Source organism: Ochotona curzoniae, unplaced genomic scaffold, assembly GCF_017591425.1.
Source record: "Ochotona curzoniae isolate NIBS_2020 unplaced genomic scaffold, NIBS_Ocur_1.0 contig_4148, whole genome shotgun sequence".
NCBI classification, from domain to species: Eukaryota; Metazoa; Chordata; class Mammalia; order Lagomorpha; family Ochotonidae; genus Ochotona; species Ochotona curzoniae.
In genome coordinates, this window is record NW_024466146.1 from 1,009,518 (window position 1) to 1,023,663 (window position 14,146).

Genomic DNA, 14,146 nt, shown 5'->3' on the forward strand with positions numbered 1-14,146 from the left:
GTCTGTCTCATACTTTTAAAAATTATATAGTCTGTGTTGGCACCTCATTTTATGATTTCATTTTTAAATCTAAAATGATTCTAGCATTAGATGTAGTCCAATATACAATGGATGTATACATCTGTTATTTCTCAGATTTCAGAGTTAAAATATTTAAAGTTAGTGTATCATATAGTATTGGCATTTGTTTCACAATTTTTCTCCCTAATTAAAAATTTGCCAAAAGCAGCAGAGATCTGTTTTTCTTAAACTAAAATGATAAACTAATTCTCAACTGATTAATCTACTTACTCCTTTGAAGTTTGACTTGGCCAGCTTCCATAGCCCTTTAAGGCTGAAAATCATCGCTCCATCTGCCAGTTGGTGAAGTAGCATCTGTGGAGGATTCACAAAACTGTTGCTTTGCCAGCTCTAGAGGCAAGGAAGTCCTCTGTTTAAATTTCTTCTGCACTAAATCTTTGGATTTTCTGATAGTCAGGACTATCCAGAGAAGCAGACAACAGCATATGAGAGGGATTTTCAAAAACTCCATGGGAAAAGTGTGTTAATGAAAAGCCTATATGTGAATTTCAGAATTTGGCACCGAAAATTAATTTTTATTTTCCCATGAACATTTTGACACATCTATGCAAATGACATATACATACATAAGAGGAAATTTATTAAGGGAATACTTCATGTGATTAGGGAGACCAAGAAATTCCGTGATCTACCTGTCTGAGTTGGAGAACCCAAATAACTGGTGGTACAGTGTAGTCAAAGTCCAAATACCTGAGATAAAAAGAAAGAATTCACCCCTCTCTGTGCTTTTGTTCTGTGCAAGTCTCTGTTGGGTTGCATGAAGAATGTCTTAGGAAAGATGAGAGAACAGATATGGATAAGAGCTAGTGTTGCCATATTGTAATATTAAATTTACATTTTGCTTATGGAAACATAAATTGCTAAAACCACCAGGTCATTCAACTGATCAATAAGCATAAGAGTCAGATCTGTATAGTTAGCTCTGTAGTCCACGATCTTGGGGCTGTTATAGTAGTCTAGTCAGGTAAATCCTCTGTCTGTGGTAATGGCATCCCATGTTGGCAACAGTGCCACTTTTTTTTTAAAAGGTTTATTTATTTTTATTGGAAAGTCGGATTTACAGAGAGGAGAGACACATAGATGTATCGTCCATCCACTGGCTCACTCACTAAGTGGCTGCAATGGCCAGAGTTGAGTTGATCCAAAGCCAAGGGCTTCTTCTGGGTTTCCCTTGCTGGTGCAGGATTCCAAGGCTTTCCCAGGCCACAGGCAGAACCAGCTCCACGTCTGATCCAGCTCTCTGCTTATGACCTGGGGAAACAGCAGAGAATGTCCATGGGTTCCTGCACACATGTGGGAGACCCAGAGGAAGCTCCTGGCTCCTGCTTTTGGATCACTCAGTTCTGCCCATTGCAACTATGTGGAGAGTAAACCAGTGGATGGAAGATCTCTCTCTTTCCATGTCTTTCCTTATCTCTGTGCAAATCTGTCTTTCAAATAAAAATAAATAAATCTTTTTAAAAAGTGCGATACATGATCTTGACCTTCATATTTTATTGTCTCTGTGTATCATCCTCCCGCTTACCTCTCCACAGCCTTCAGCCCCTTGGTGAGAGTTGAGTAGGTTGAATAATAAGGAGAAAGGGGAAATAGTGAATTCATTTTAGGAAATGGCAAGTGTGAAATAACTATTATAAGTTGAAATAACTGTGAAGTATTATGTATAATATAATATGCTCTTGCACATGTTTTGCAGCTCGGGGGAAAGTTCTAAGTTTGATATTCTCAAGTAATTAGAGAATAGTTGGTTTGTGAAGATAGTAGCTTTTACTAGGGGTGGATTATTAAGTGAATAGAACAGAATTTGTTGTAGAACCCTGGATGTGGACCTGGGGTAGTAGGCTAGCAACTAAAGCCCTTGCCTTGCATATGCCAGGATCCCATATGGGCGCCAGTTCTTAACCCTGGCTGCTCTACTTCCCATCCACCTCCCTGCCCATGGCCCGGGAAAGCAGTCAAGGATGGCCCAAAGCCTTGGGACCCTGCACCCATGTGGGAAACCCAGAAGAGGCGTCTGGCTTTTTGGCTTCTTTTGACTCAGCTCCAACCATTGCAGCCTCTTGGGAAGTGAATCATCGGATGGAAGACATTCGCTGAAAAACAAAAACAAAAACAAAACAACAACAAACAACTCTGGAGATTGCCTATGCTTCAGAAATTCATGATTTGTTAATATTTTTAATGCCACTGTATTAAGGATAATTAATAGAAGTTAAGATTAAAACATGTGCCTTGACATATTAGAAAGTTATATTCTAAACTGACAAGAAAAGATATGACATTTGATCTTAACAAAAAGGCCCAATAGTTCTGAAAATCACTCCTTAGAAAAAATATTTCTGTGCTTATTTATTTGAAGGACAAAGTGACATGGGGTGGAGAGGGAGACAAATATTTGATCTGCTGGTTCACTACCTAAATACCAAAATACCAAAATAGCCAGGTCTGGGCCAACCTGAAGCCAGGAGCCAGAAACTACATGAAGTCTCCCATGTAATGGCAGGAGTGCAAGTACTCCCAAGTGCCTGTGATGAAACTGGCTGGGAAGCTGACAATACTCTGCCATGTGATGTGTGTATCCCAAGCAGCAGCTGAGCATGCTATGCTACAGGGCATGGCCCAGAAAGTCACTCTACACTTTTACTGAAGTACAGTTTGTATTAAAGGTAAGTGTAGAGAGACTTCCAATTAGAAATATATTAATTGCTCTTCCAATTGATTAATTCAAGAATCTTTTTAGGTTCCCAATCTGTTTAACTTTCTGTAAAGTACTTGATTTTGTTAAAAATAGAATGACTTTGTATAGCAGTATATATTTTTTTCTTAATAGTCATCTTGGCAAGAAAATGGGTATATGGACATCTGTTTATAACCCAGATAAGTTTGTAGATGACCATTATTGGACGAATGATCATTGGTACGGGTTGAAGTGTATCCCACAGAATGGTTTCTTGAAGTCTCTAAATCCTTGTTACCTGTGAGCATGACCTTATTTGGAAACCCTGCCTTTATAGAAATAGACAAATTATGATGAGTTCTATTGAATCTGGATTGTCCCTAACCCAATATGACTGGTGTCCTTAAAAGAAGTCAAGACAAATGAATTGAAGGAATGCGATATGCTGACAGAGGCAGGATTTGGAAAGATTCATCTTAGAAGTTAAAAGATCCAAAGGAAGGATTCTCTATTCAGGTTTCAGAGGGCTTATGCCCCTGCTGGTGTTTAATTTTGAATGTCTATCTTCTGGAACTGTGAGGTAAAATATTTCCAGTGTTGTAAGCTTCCCAATTGTAATACTTTATTATAGTAGCCTTACGAAACTAGTATAGTTGTACACATCATTATCTTTAATGAATAGGGATTTTCAACAAGATTAAAGAACACTGAATTTTATTAAAAATATGGAATGTTTTAGACTATATTATCTGATGATGCTGCCTAAATCTGGTAATGTCTTTAGATTCACCTGGATTCATAACAGAGGAAAAACTGAGATTTTTAAGCATTATCAGGTTACAGAAAATTGTCTGTGATCTGGTATTATATCCAGTAGCCCTCTGTATGATAAGAAATACTTGTATGTTTTACATTAACTCCCTTTTGTGTTGCTTACCTTTTTTGTTAGTTTCATAGTGCCTTTTGTATGTATTATATGAGCATGTGTATTAAGCCATTGCTTGGCATGTCAACAACTTCTATCAGTTACTTGGTCTTAGCTATCCCATGTATACTTCTTGTGATGCAGCTTCCTGTTGATGTGCTTGGGAAGCCTGGGATGACTGTCTAAGAACTTCACTTCCTTCCATCAACATAGAATACCCAGATGGGGTTTCTGGCTGGTGGCTTTATGTGGTCCTTGAGGCTGTTACCGCATTTGGGGAGTGAACCAGTGGACAGGAGATTTGTTTCTATCTGCTCTGTCACTGTGCTTTTCAAGTAAATGAAAGCATCAGAGAGAGAGAGAGAGAGAGAGAGAGAGAGAGAGAGAGAGAGAGAGAGAGAGAGAGAAGCCACAGGTTAATATTTGATACGATGATTAAGTTGCCACTAGGGATGTTGGCATCCTATAATTGAGTGCCTGGTTTGAGTCTCGGCTGCTCCATCCTTCCAATTTAGCTTCTTACTAATGTGAACGTTGGGAGGTAGATGATATGTCAGTTAACTTACACCCCTGCCCCTCACATGAATGACTCTATGGATCTGATCCAGTCTTGGCTGATATGGGGCATTTGGAATGGAAGATCTCCTGTGTCTCTGTATGTCTTTGTTTCACTGACATTTTTTTTTTTTTTGGAAGCAGGAATCTCTGGCAACTCCCTACAAATTTCAGTGATTTCTCAACTTCTGTTTTGGCAACCAAAATTTCTCCAGATACCACCAGATGTTTTGTGGGAAGTAAAATTACCTATAGTTGAGAATATACTGCTGTAAAAATATGCTGTTTTATTCTTTTTTATATTCTTTTCTGCTAAAATTACATTTTTCTACTTGTATCAGTGCTCAACACAATTTTGATCTTTCAAATAGAAAAAGCACTAGCTCCTTAAATTCTTTTTTAAAAAATTGCTTTAAAAAAGATTTATTTATAAACTTGAAAGTCAGTTTCAGGGAGAAGGTAAGAGAGACAGAGACAGAGATATCTCTCGTTCATGTTTCATTCTACAGATGGCCACATTGGGCTGGGTGAAGCTGAAGCAGGAGCTTCATCATGGGGAGCAGGGACCCAAACACTTGGGCTTGTATCCACTGCTTTTCCAAGGTCATTACCAAGGAACTGGATTGATATGGGAGCAGCTGGGATTTGAACTGTTGCTCATTTGGGATGCAAGCATTGCAGCCAGCATCTTTACTCACTGTGCCATGACACTCACCCAGTGGTCTGAAATGCTTGCTAAATTATGTTTAGGGGCATTTTTCTTTGGTGAATTTGAGCTTGGATAATAGGATAAATTAGATTATAATAGATTCATTCATAGAATAGAGATAGAGTGAAATAAATATGTTTTATTTGTTTTTCTCAAAATTTATTTTGAAATAAAGGTTTTTGGGGAGTACATGTACTTTTTTTTTTAACTTTTTGAAACATTTATTTATTTTTATGTGAAAGGCAGATTTTATAGAGAGAAGGAGAGAAAGGGAAAAATGCAGTTTCCTAAGGCAGGTCAAGGGCTTTTTTGTTTTGTTTTGTTTTGTTTTTTTAGTATCCAGAGTAGGGAGTGCCCAGGATGTAGAAAAGATGGAGCTATAGGGTCCTTAAATATAACCTAGGCTTGTATCTGTGCCTTTCCTTGCTTTTGGTAATCTGATCCTGCATTATTGGTTATATTAGAGAAATTATGTAGCATGTTTCAAGTAAATTCATAACCTGATTGGTGATCTACGGAGACAGATTTGTTTTAGTGGTGAAAGTATTTCTTGCATAGAGTGGGAAACTTAAGTTATACTTTGATTTAGCATCATGCTTACATTTAAATTAAAGATGGGTCATAATGATTAACAGTCAAATCAGGCCTTTGCAATGGGTTAATTGCCTAATCCTCTACTTCCAAAGGCTGGCATCCCATATAGATACCAGTTTGTGTCCTACCTGCTCCAGTTTCAATCTAGTTCCATGCTTATGGTCTGGGAAAACAGTGGGGGATGACCCAAAGCATTGGGATCCCATACCTGCATGGGAGACTACTAAGAAGTTTCTGGCTCCTGGCTTCAGATTGGCTCAGCTCTGGTCATTGCAGTAACTTGGGGAGTGAACCAGCAAATGGAAGACCTTTCTCTGTCTGTAAATCTGCCTTTCCAATAAAAATAATTAAAACTTTAAAAAAAAAGTTTAACAAAATCAGATAGTGAGAAAATACAGTAAAATAGAAGTAAAGTTGTCAAATCCAGAAGCAAGAGGTCCTTCTGTGTTTAGTTTGATGGGGAAATAAACAACAAGGGAAATCTTGATTGACTGGCAATATAAAATTATTGGAGCTCTTGCATTTAATAAAACAGACTCTGTTTTCAGTTGAGTCATTTGAAAGACTTGTTCTTTTGAGTCCTAGTACACTGCTTTCTCCACTGCACCATGTTTTATGAAAGTAATAAATGCCTTCCTTCTAATCTAATTTGTTCTGTTCCTTCTGCAGTGGATCACATTATACCTCTTAAAAATATGAGTGTTTTGTTAGGAATTTATAAATGAATGAATATCTGGATATGATTGTAAATTTGGGACTTTTACTATTAGATGTCTGCGGATATGAATGAGCATATGTGTATAAGTCAGAAGACATTTGACCCAATTTTTATTTTGCACGTATATTTTGAATAGGGCTTTTGAGATGTTTTTAATGAAATTTGCTTTGGAGGATAGGAGATGGTTGGATTGTGATTTATTTTGTGGGGAGATAGCATTATTGCAGTGAATTTACATTCGCTCTTTCCAGCTTGTACGTTTTGGCAGATGTGTACAGATGTGTAACCAGCAGCCCAATCAGCAGGAGTATCTTCATCATTGCTCACTTCAAACATCAAGGTGTTTTTCATTTTTACTTTAGCATTTCCTTCTTTAAGTAAGTTACTAATTCATATAAGCTAACATAGAATTAACCCCCTTTTTTACAAGTATATCTTTTTCATCCTAAGATTGCTTTTTCATCATAAGGTTGGATTTCTGCCACGAAGGTGGGGGTTGTGCATGAAATTCCTGATGGCCAGCTTGAACCTCAGCCAGGCCTGGCCATTGTGGGCATTTAGGTAGAAAATCAGGAGACTGAATAAAGTTTCTTCTTACACTTACCCACCCCCAACCTTAATTTCTGCCATTCAAACAAAAAACATATTGTAGCCCCATCTCCCACATCAAGAATTAAAGCTAAACCGCTTTACATGATTGCATAGCATTTTATTTTGGTTTTATCATAGTTTGATAACAAAAGTTTATGAAAACGTAATTGATAGCCAAGTTTCACTGTTGTAAATAATACTGCATTAAGTTCATAGGGATCCTAAGAGTTGTATGTTTAAATTTTCCATTAAATGTTCTCCAGAAAATTTACAACTTATATAGATAGGGAATATTTCTTTGATATAAAATTCACTTCTTTTTCAAAAGTTTTTAGTAAAAATGACAACCACTGCAGCATAAGTAGAAAAACTGTCATCCAGTGCGTTCCTATAAAATTCTGTTTGTTTACTTGCAGGTTTTTGACTTGTCTGTTTCTTTCCCTAAACTAAGCACCTCAATGTAGGATTTTACTTCCACCAAATCACCAGAATTATATATATTGTCCGTCCCATTAGAAGCACTTAATAAATATTGTTATGTAGGTGTCTTAGAGGCTTAGGCCTGGCTTCTTTCTTTTTCTGTGCTTTAGCTGTTGCTTTGAATTAAGGCAGAACAGTTCTGATATGTTACTGCTGTTTGGGAGAGCTGAGATCATCTGCACTAAGATTACTTCAAAAAGTTTGTAGAAATGGGTTTAATGAGAAAAAAAAGCATGGATTTTAAAAAGTTTGTACCAAAAGAAATTTATCTTTATTAAAAAAAAACATCTTTTACTTATATTTGAAAGGCAGAACAACAGAGAGGGAGAGGGAGACAAAGAGAGAGGTATTTTCTATCTGCTGGCCTCCTTCCCGAATGTCCACAGTAGCCGGGGGTGGGTCCAGCCAAAGGCAGCAGCCAAGAACTAGATCTTCTACATGGGTAGAAGTGACTGAAGAACTGTCCAGAGCTTGTGCATTAGAAGGAAGTCAGATCATAAACAAGAGCAGAACTTATAACTAGATAATAGAATAGAGGCATCCCAAAGGCAGCTTAACCACTGTATCATACAGCCTGCCCCTATTTTTAATATACATGAAAGAGAAACAGACAAGGCGGATGCAGGGGGATCTTCTGTCTGTTGGTTCACTCCCAGATAACTGCTAGTTCATTCACCACAGCTGGAACTGTGCCAGGCTGATGCCAGGAACCTGGAAGACAGTCCTCGTCTCCACATAGATTGCAGGGACCCAAGTATTTGACTGCCACTGTTGCTTCCCAGGGTGCTAATTAGTAGGAAGCAGGAACAAACTTACCTTTTAATTTCCATTTTCCCACGAATTGTTTAAAGTATCCTTGTATTTTGTTCATCATAGGAGAAGGTGTGTGTGTGTGTTTTGGCTTTTGGTTGCCTTTTTCTAAAGGCATTTGTGGAGAAAAAGAGACTGTTATTCTTAGAAAGGCTACTTGCAAGGTTGGTCCTCTACTGGTATTTGGAAATTTTTGTTTTGAGTGTTACTACCATTCCCTAATTGGTAACAGTAGTTTACTCTTTGTGCAAACAATATAATTTATGTTGAAATAGTCCTTCAGTGAGTCTGGAACTTTGGATCATGTCAGGGAGAGAGATTGCTGACGATACCAGCGTTACCCCTCCACCTCCTCCAATAAAACTTTGGGTACTGAGTTTCTTAGATAACATTTCACATGTGTTGTCACAGTTTCTTTACTAGGAGCATTAATTGCATCTTGTGACGTCATGAGAAGACTCTTGGAAACCTAAACTTGGTTTTATTCACAGTTTGTTGTAGCTTCTACCTTTGCTGAGTTTGATTTGTATTATTTTCCTTTAATGAATTGTATTTCTGATTTATTAATTTGTGTTGAATTCTGTTAGTCTTGGGGACTCCAAGTGTAGCCTCAGATTCAGGAACATCTAAAAGAGGACTTTTTGAAAATTTTAATCATTTTCCCACTGTCGTATCTTTTGATATAGGAAGGCTCAACAGAATTACAACTTGCTCTGTTGTGATCTGGATACCAAAAACAATATGTTCAAGGAATAATGATTTTTGAAGATTATTTACTTTTGATAAAGTATTTATATTTACTTTTGATAAAGGATTTGCTAAAATGTTGGAAACAAAAGGGATTTCCTTAATCAATTTATTATGATTGAAATGAGAAATATGAATTTACATCAGATTTTAAGGGATATTTCTGTTAGATTTGACACTCTTTCCTTGGTGTTTTTTTTTTTTTTTTATAACAAACTTGTAGTGATATTCAGAACTGGGAGATGTGTCCTGAGAAATTTGTTGCCTGGGAAAAGGAGATTGTTTCTTCAGTAATTCAGTTATTTGCCCCATTACTGCAAGGTTCCTGTTTTGTTTATTTTAGATAGCTCATTTTGACACTTGGATAAACAGAAGCCAAACACACAAGTATAGCCAGAAATAGTCCCTGAACTTTATTCCAGGGTGAAGATAAGGCATTTAGACTTCTACAGTAAAGATAAAATTAAAAACTACTGAAAAATAAGTTGTGTGGCTGTTGGATTGTTTAGATACAGAATGGTAGTGAAGGTTGTAGAAATTCTTGTGAATAAAATTCAGGGAAATTCGTATTCACCTAAAGAAACTGGTTTTAAGAGATAAATTAGGGATATGACTCAGTAAAGCACTTCTATAACATGAATGAAAAATATTTAAATTTCTCTGAATTGTAGTGTTCTGTTCACTTTATACTGTGTCCTGCCCTTTCAAAAGTTGACTTATTGAGGTATTTCATATGTTTATAAACTGTGCAATTTGATGGGATTTTGTAATTGTACATGCTCAACATAGTAAGTATTACAGTAGATTTTCATCATCTTTCAAGGATTCCATATACTTAGTATACTGTTTTCCATAGGCTTGGAATCAAATGTTTTGTTTCTGTTTTAATCTCCAGTCCCTCTCTCTTTCTCTCTTTCCATCTCTCTCTCTCAGATTTACTCTATTTATTGGCAAAGCAGAGCTTTGGGGGAGGAGGCAACAGAGATAGGTCTTCCATCTGTTCTGGGATGCCAGTGCTGTAGGCAGTGGCTTAACCTACTACTCCATGGCACTGGCCCCTAATCTCCATATCTTACATAATTTATGTCAAAAATGGAATTCTTTTATTATTTGTGGAATCAAGTTTGAGCTTATGACAATCTCTTATGCATATTGTTAAATCTTGCACAATGCTTAGTGTTATAGTACAGATATAGTAGAAATTGAATCAATATTATTAAATGCTCACTATTAGCAGTAGTGATGACTATTGAATATCATTGAAAATTACAAAGATCATCATTGGTGTATTGCCTGGTTCTCAGCGTCTGGCACCTCTGTAGACATTTTTTTTAAGGATTTTATTTTAATGTAGGCATTTTTAACATGATTAAAAACTTTATAACTGATTTATTTTGTGTTTATAGGCATTCTCAGAAAATTGGTTGGCCAGCTAGATTTCAGAGGCTTATTTCAAATGAATTAAAACAATCACAAAATTATGTCATTTTTAAAGACATAAATATGAGTAAGTTTGATTTAATTGTAACAGATTTTATAGAGGATTTTTTTCATACATTCCCCAGGTTTTATTTTGAATGGTAAATTAAATTAACATATTATACAGTATAGGGCTTGTAGAGCGAGATTAAATAGTTGTATCCCTACATTTCTTTAGGGGAAGTTGGCTTTGCTGAATATTTGTGGTTAGAGAGAGAAATAAAGGAGAGAAATAGATTGTGAGGATAAAGTAAATGATTAGATGTTTTTGTCTCATTTCTGTCACTGCATATTGCAATTTTAAAGGTATAGAATGCTTATAAATCTACATCTAGTGAGTGGAATAGGCATTGAATAATGATGGCATTTGTGCTTTTGTCTATACATAAATTATTGGCAAATTAGTAAGAAATATCAGTCCATGTCTTCCTGGACATAGAATGTGGATTTTGGTGTGCTACAAAAGAATAAATCCTTTTTCTTTAATACTTGACTATACTATACTGTTTATCTCCTTGAAGTTATTTGAATGATATAGCTGTAAGAACTTACTCTCTCCACCTATATCCCTCAGAAACATCCCTACCAAGTTTGTCTTTAAAAAAAAAAATCATTATTTGTGTGAAAGCAGAGTAGCATATTGAGATGGAGAGACAGAAAGATTTTTTTCACCTGCTGGGGTTTACTCCCTAAATGATCACAACAGTTGGCTCTGAGCCAAGTTGAGATCAGGAGCTGGGAACTCCTTTCAGGTCTCCTACATGGGTAATAGAATCTCAGATACTTGAGTCCTCATCTGCTGCTTCCTTTGCACATAATCGGGGAGCTGAATCAGAAGCTGAGTGCCAGGACTTGAACTTGACATTCCAACATAGAACATGGGTGTTCCAAGCAGTGGTTTAACCTGGTGTGCTACAATGCCCTCCCTCTTTACCCAGCTATTTTATACCTGAGTTTTCTTACTCTGAAATTCATTTGTTTCATAACGTGTTCTCAGAAGTCCCTTCTTTTCATTTATTAACATCTTCTTAAAGATTTGTTTATTTTTATCAAAAAGGCAAATTTTCAGAGAGAAGTGGGTACACAGAGAAAGATCTGTCCAGTAGTTCACTCCCCAAGTGGCTGCAGTGGCTGAAGCTGAGCTGTTCCAACGTCAGGAGCCAGGAGTTTCTTCCAGGTCTCCCATGTAGGTGCAAGGTCTCAAAGCTTTGGGCCATCCTCAGCTGCTTCCCCAGGCCACAAGCAGGGAAGCTGGAAGGCAGGTAAAGCAGCTGAGACACAAACCTGCATCCATGTGGGATCCTGACACACGCAAGACAAGGATTTAGTCACTGAACCATCGTGCTGGGCACAGATTTTTGTATTTTTATTTGAATGGCATGTTATATATAGAGAGGAGGAGAGACAGAGAGAAATTCTCTTTCTGCTAGTTCATTTCCCATTTGTCTCAATAGCTAGAATTGGGCCGATCTAAAACCAAGAGCTTCTCGTTGATTTCCCGTGTGTGTAGGGATCCAAGGCCTTGAGCCATCCTCTACTTTTTTCCCATGACTTATTTAGCAGGGAGCTGGATACAAAGTGGAGCAAGTGGGGGATTAGCCTGTTATGTCACTATGCCAGCTCAGAAATTTTAATTTTAATGTAAGTGATTTACCATTTTATTCATATACCATGATTTTAAAAAGAAATATTACACTCAAGATTACCTAGATTTTGCTTATCATTTAGGAATTTTGTGGTTTTGCATGATTTAAGTCTGTGGTCCATTTGAATTAATGTTCATGAAGGGTATAAGGTCTGTGTCTATATATATATATGTATATATATATATATATATATATATATGCTCGACTTTTTGGACCTGCCTAGCTCTGGTGATAGCAACCATTTGGGGAGTGATCTATCAAAAGGAAAAATCTCATTCTTTCTCTCCCTCTCTAGTTCTGCTTTTCAAATAAATAAATTTTAATATATCAGCTAATATAAAAAATAATTAAAAAGTATAGTTCTAATTAAATATGGATGAAAAAAACCATTTAAATATATATATATATATCAAATCCAGAAAAACAATACTTAGTCTAAATGATAAGGATTTCTATTCCTTAATTTGTCTGCCTTCTTTTCTTCTGCTTACTTTGAATTAGATTGGCTCTTCTTTCTCTGTTTCATAATAATGAAGTCTCTTTGAAATTTAGACATACAGGATAGGATTAATTAACTCATTAGTACTTGTTCAATGACTATTGACATCTTGAGATTTTACAATTTAGTTTAAAATTAAATATATAAAATCCACTTTTTCCAGAAAACAATTCTGTGAGTTTTGACAAATGTGCAGTTATGTAGCTAACACCCCAGTGGAACTAAAGAATGATTCTACCACCTACAAGTTCCCTTTTACTGTATTGTAATTGTCTCCTTTCTTTCATGCCCAGTAAACCCCTGGCAACCACTGATCTGTTTACTATCCCTGTATTTTTACTTTTCTAAAAATGTTGGGTAACTTTTTGGGTCTTGCTTTTTAATTTGGTGTAATGTGTTAGGTTCATCCATGTTGTTGCACATGTGTCAGTAGTTCATTAGTTTTTATTGCAAGTTGTATTTGATTATTCACTTTTTTAGTTGGACAAATTTTTAGAGGGACAATTGAGAAATTTCAAGATTGAGTCATTACAGAAAGAGCCATCAGAAACATGTTTATAATGGTATAACTGTGGACATAGATGATTAGATTTGGGTCAATACGTAGGTTGGGATTACTGGGCTAAGTGATAAAGCGTTTTTTAAAAAGATTTATTTATTTTTATTACAAAGTCAGATACACAGAGAGAAGGAGAGACAGGGAGATCTTCTGTCTGATGATTCACTCCCCAAGTGACCACAATGGCTGGTGCTGTGCCTATCCGAAGCCGGGAACCAGGAACCTCTTCCTGGTCTCCCACGTGGGTGCAGGATCCCAAAGCCTTGGGCCGTCCTTAACTGCCTTCCCAGGCCACAAGCAGGGAGCTGGATGGGAAGAGGGACTGCTGGGATTAGAAACGCCCATATAGGATCCCTACGCGTTCAAGGTGAGGACTTTAGCTGCTAGGCCATGCCATCGGGCCCAGTAAAGTTTATTTTATAAATGATAAAGTATGTTTATAAGAAGCTATCAAACTCTTCCATATTGGCTGATCATGTTTTTGGCAGTGATTTTGTGTGTGTGTGTGTGTGTGTATGTGTATGATTCCTTAGGCCATGATTCCATAGTACAAGTCAACTTGAAAGGCAGAGTAACAGGAAGGAGAGATGGAAAGAGAGAGAATCTTCCATACACTGGTTCACTTCCTAAATGGCTGCAGAAGCCAGTTGAGTGTGAGGCTGAAAGCAGAAGGCAGAGACTCTATTCTGATCTTCTGTGTGTGTGTGTGGCAGGGGCCCAAGTTCTTGAATCATCATCCACTGGCTTACAAGGCACATTAGCAGGACACTAGATCAGAAGCAGAGGAGATAGGACTAGAACTGACCCTCTATGGGGTGCTTTAATTACAGGCACCCTAACTTACTGTTCTACAATGCTGGTGTTCATTATGGCTTTTTTATGGCTTTATTTTTAATAATCAGAAATTAGAAAGTACTTAAATGACCATCAAAGGGTGAAAGTTAGGGGCTGGCATCATGGTTTAGCATCCTAAGCCTCCATCTGCAGTGCCAGCATCCCATACGGGTGCCAGTTCTACTCTCAACGGCTCCACTTCTGATCCAGCTGCCTGCAAATGCACCTCAGAAAGCAGTGGA

At 37.0% G+C, this 14,146-nt stretch overlaps 1 protein-coding gene across 1 annotated transcript in view; it reads left to right on the top strand.

The window, feature by feature from the left end:
* The window catches only part of BMPR2 (bone morphogenetic protein receptor type 2), a 112,832-nt gene that overhangs the window by 43,647 nt on the left and 55,039 nt on the right, over positions 1-14,146 (top strand). The window lies entirely within an intron of this gene.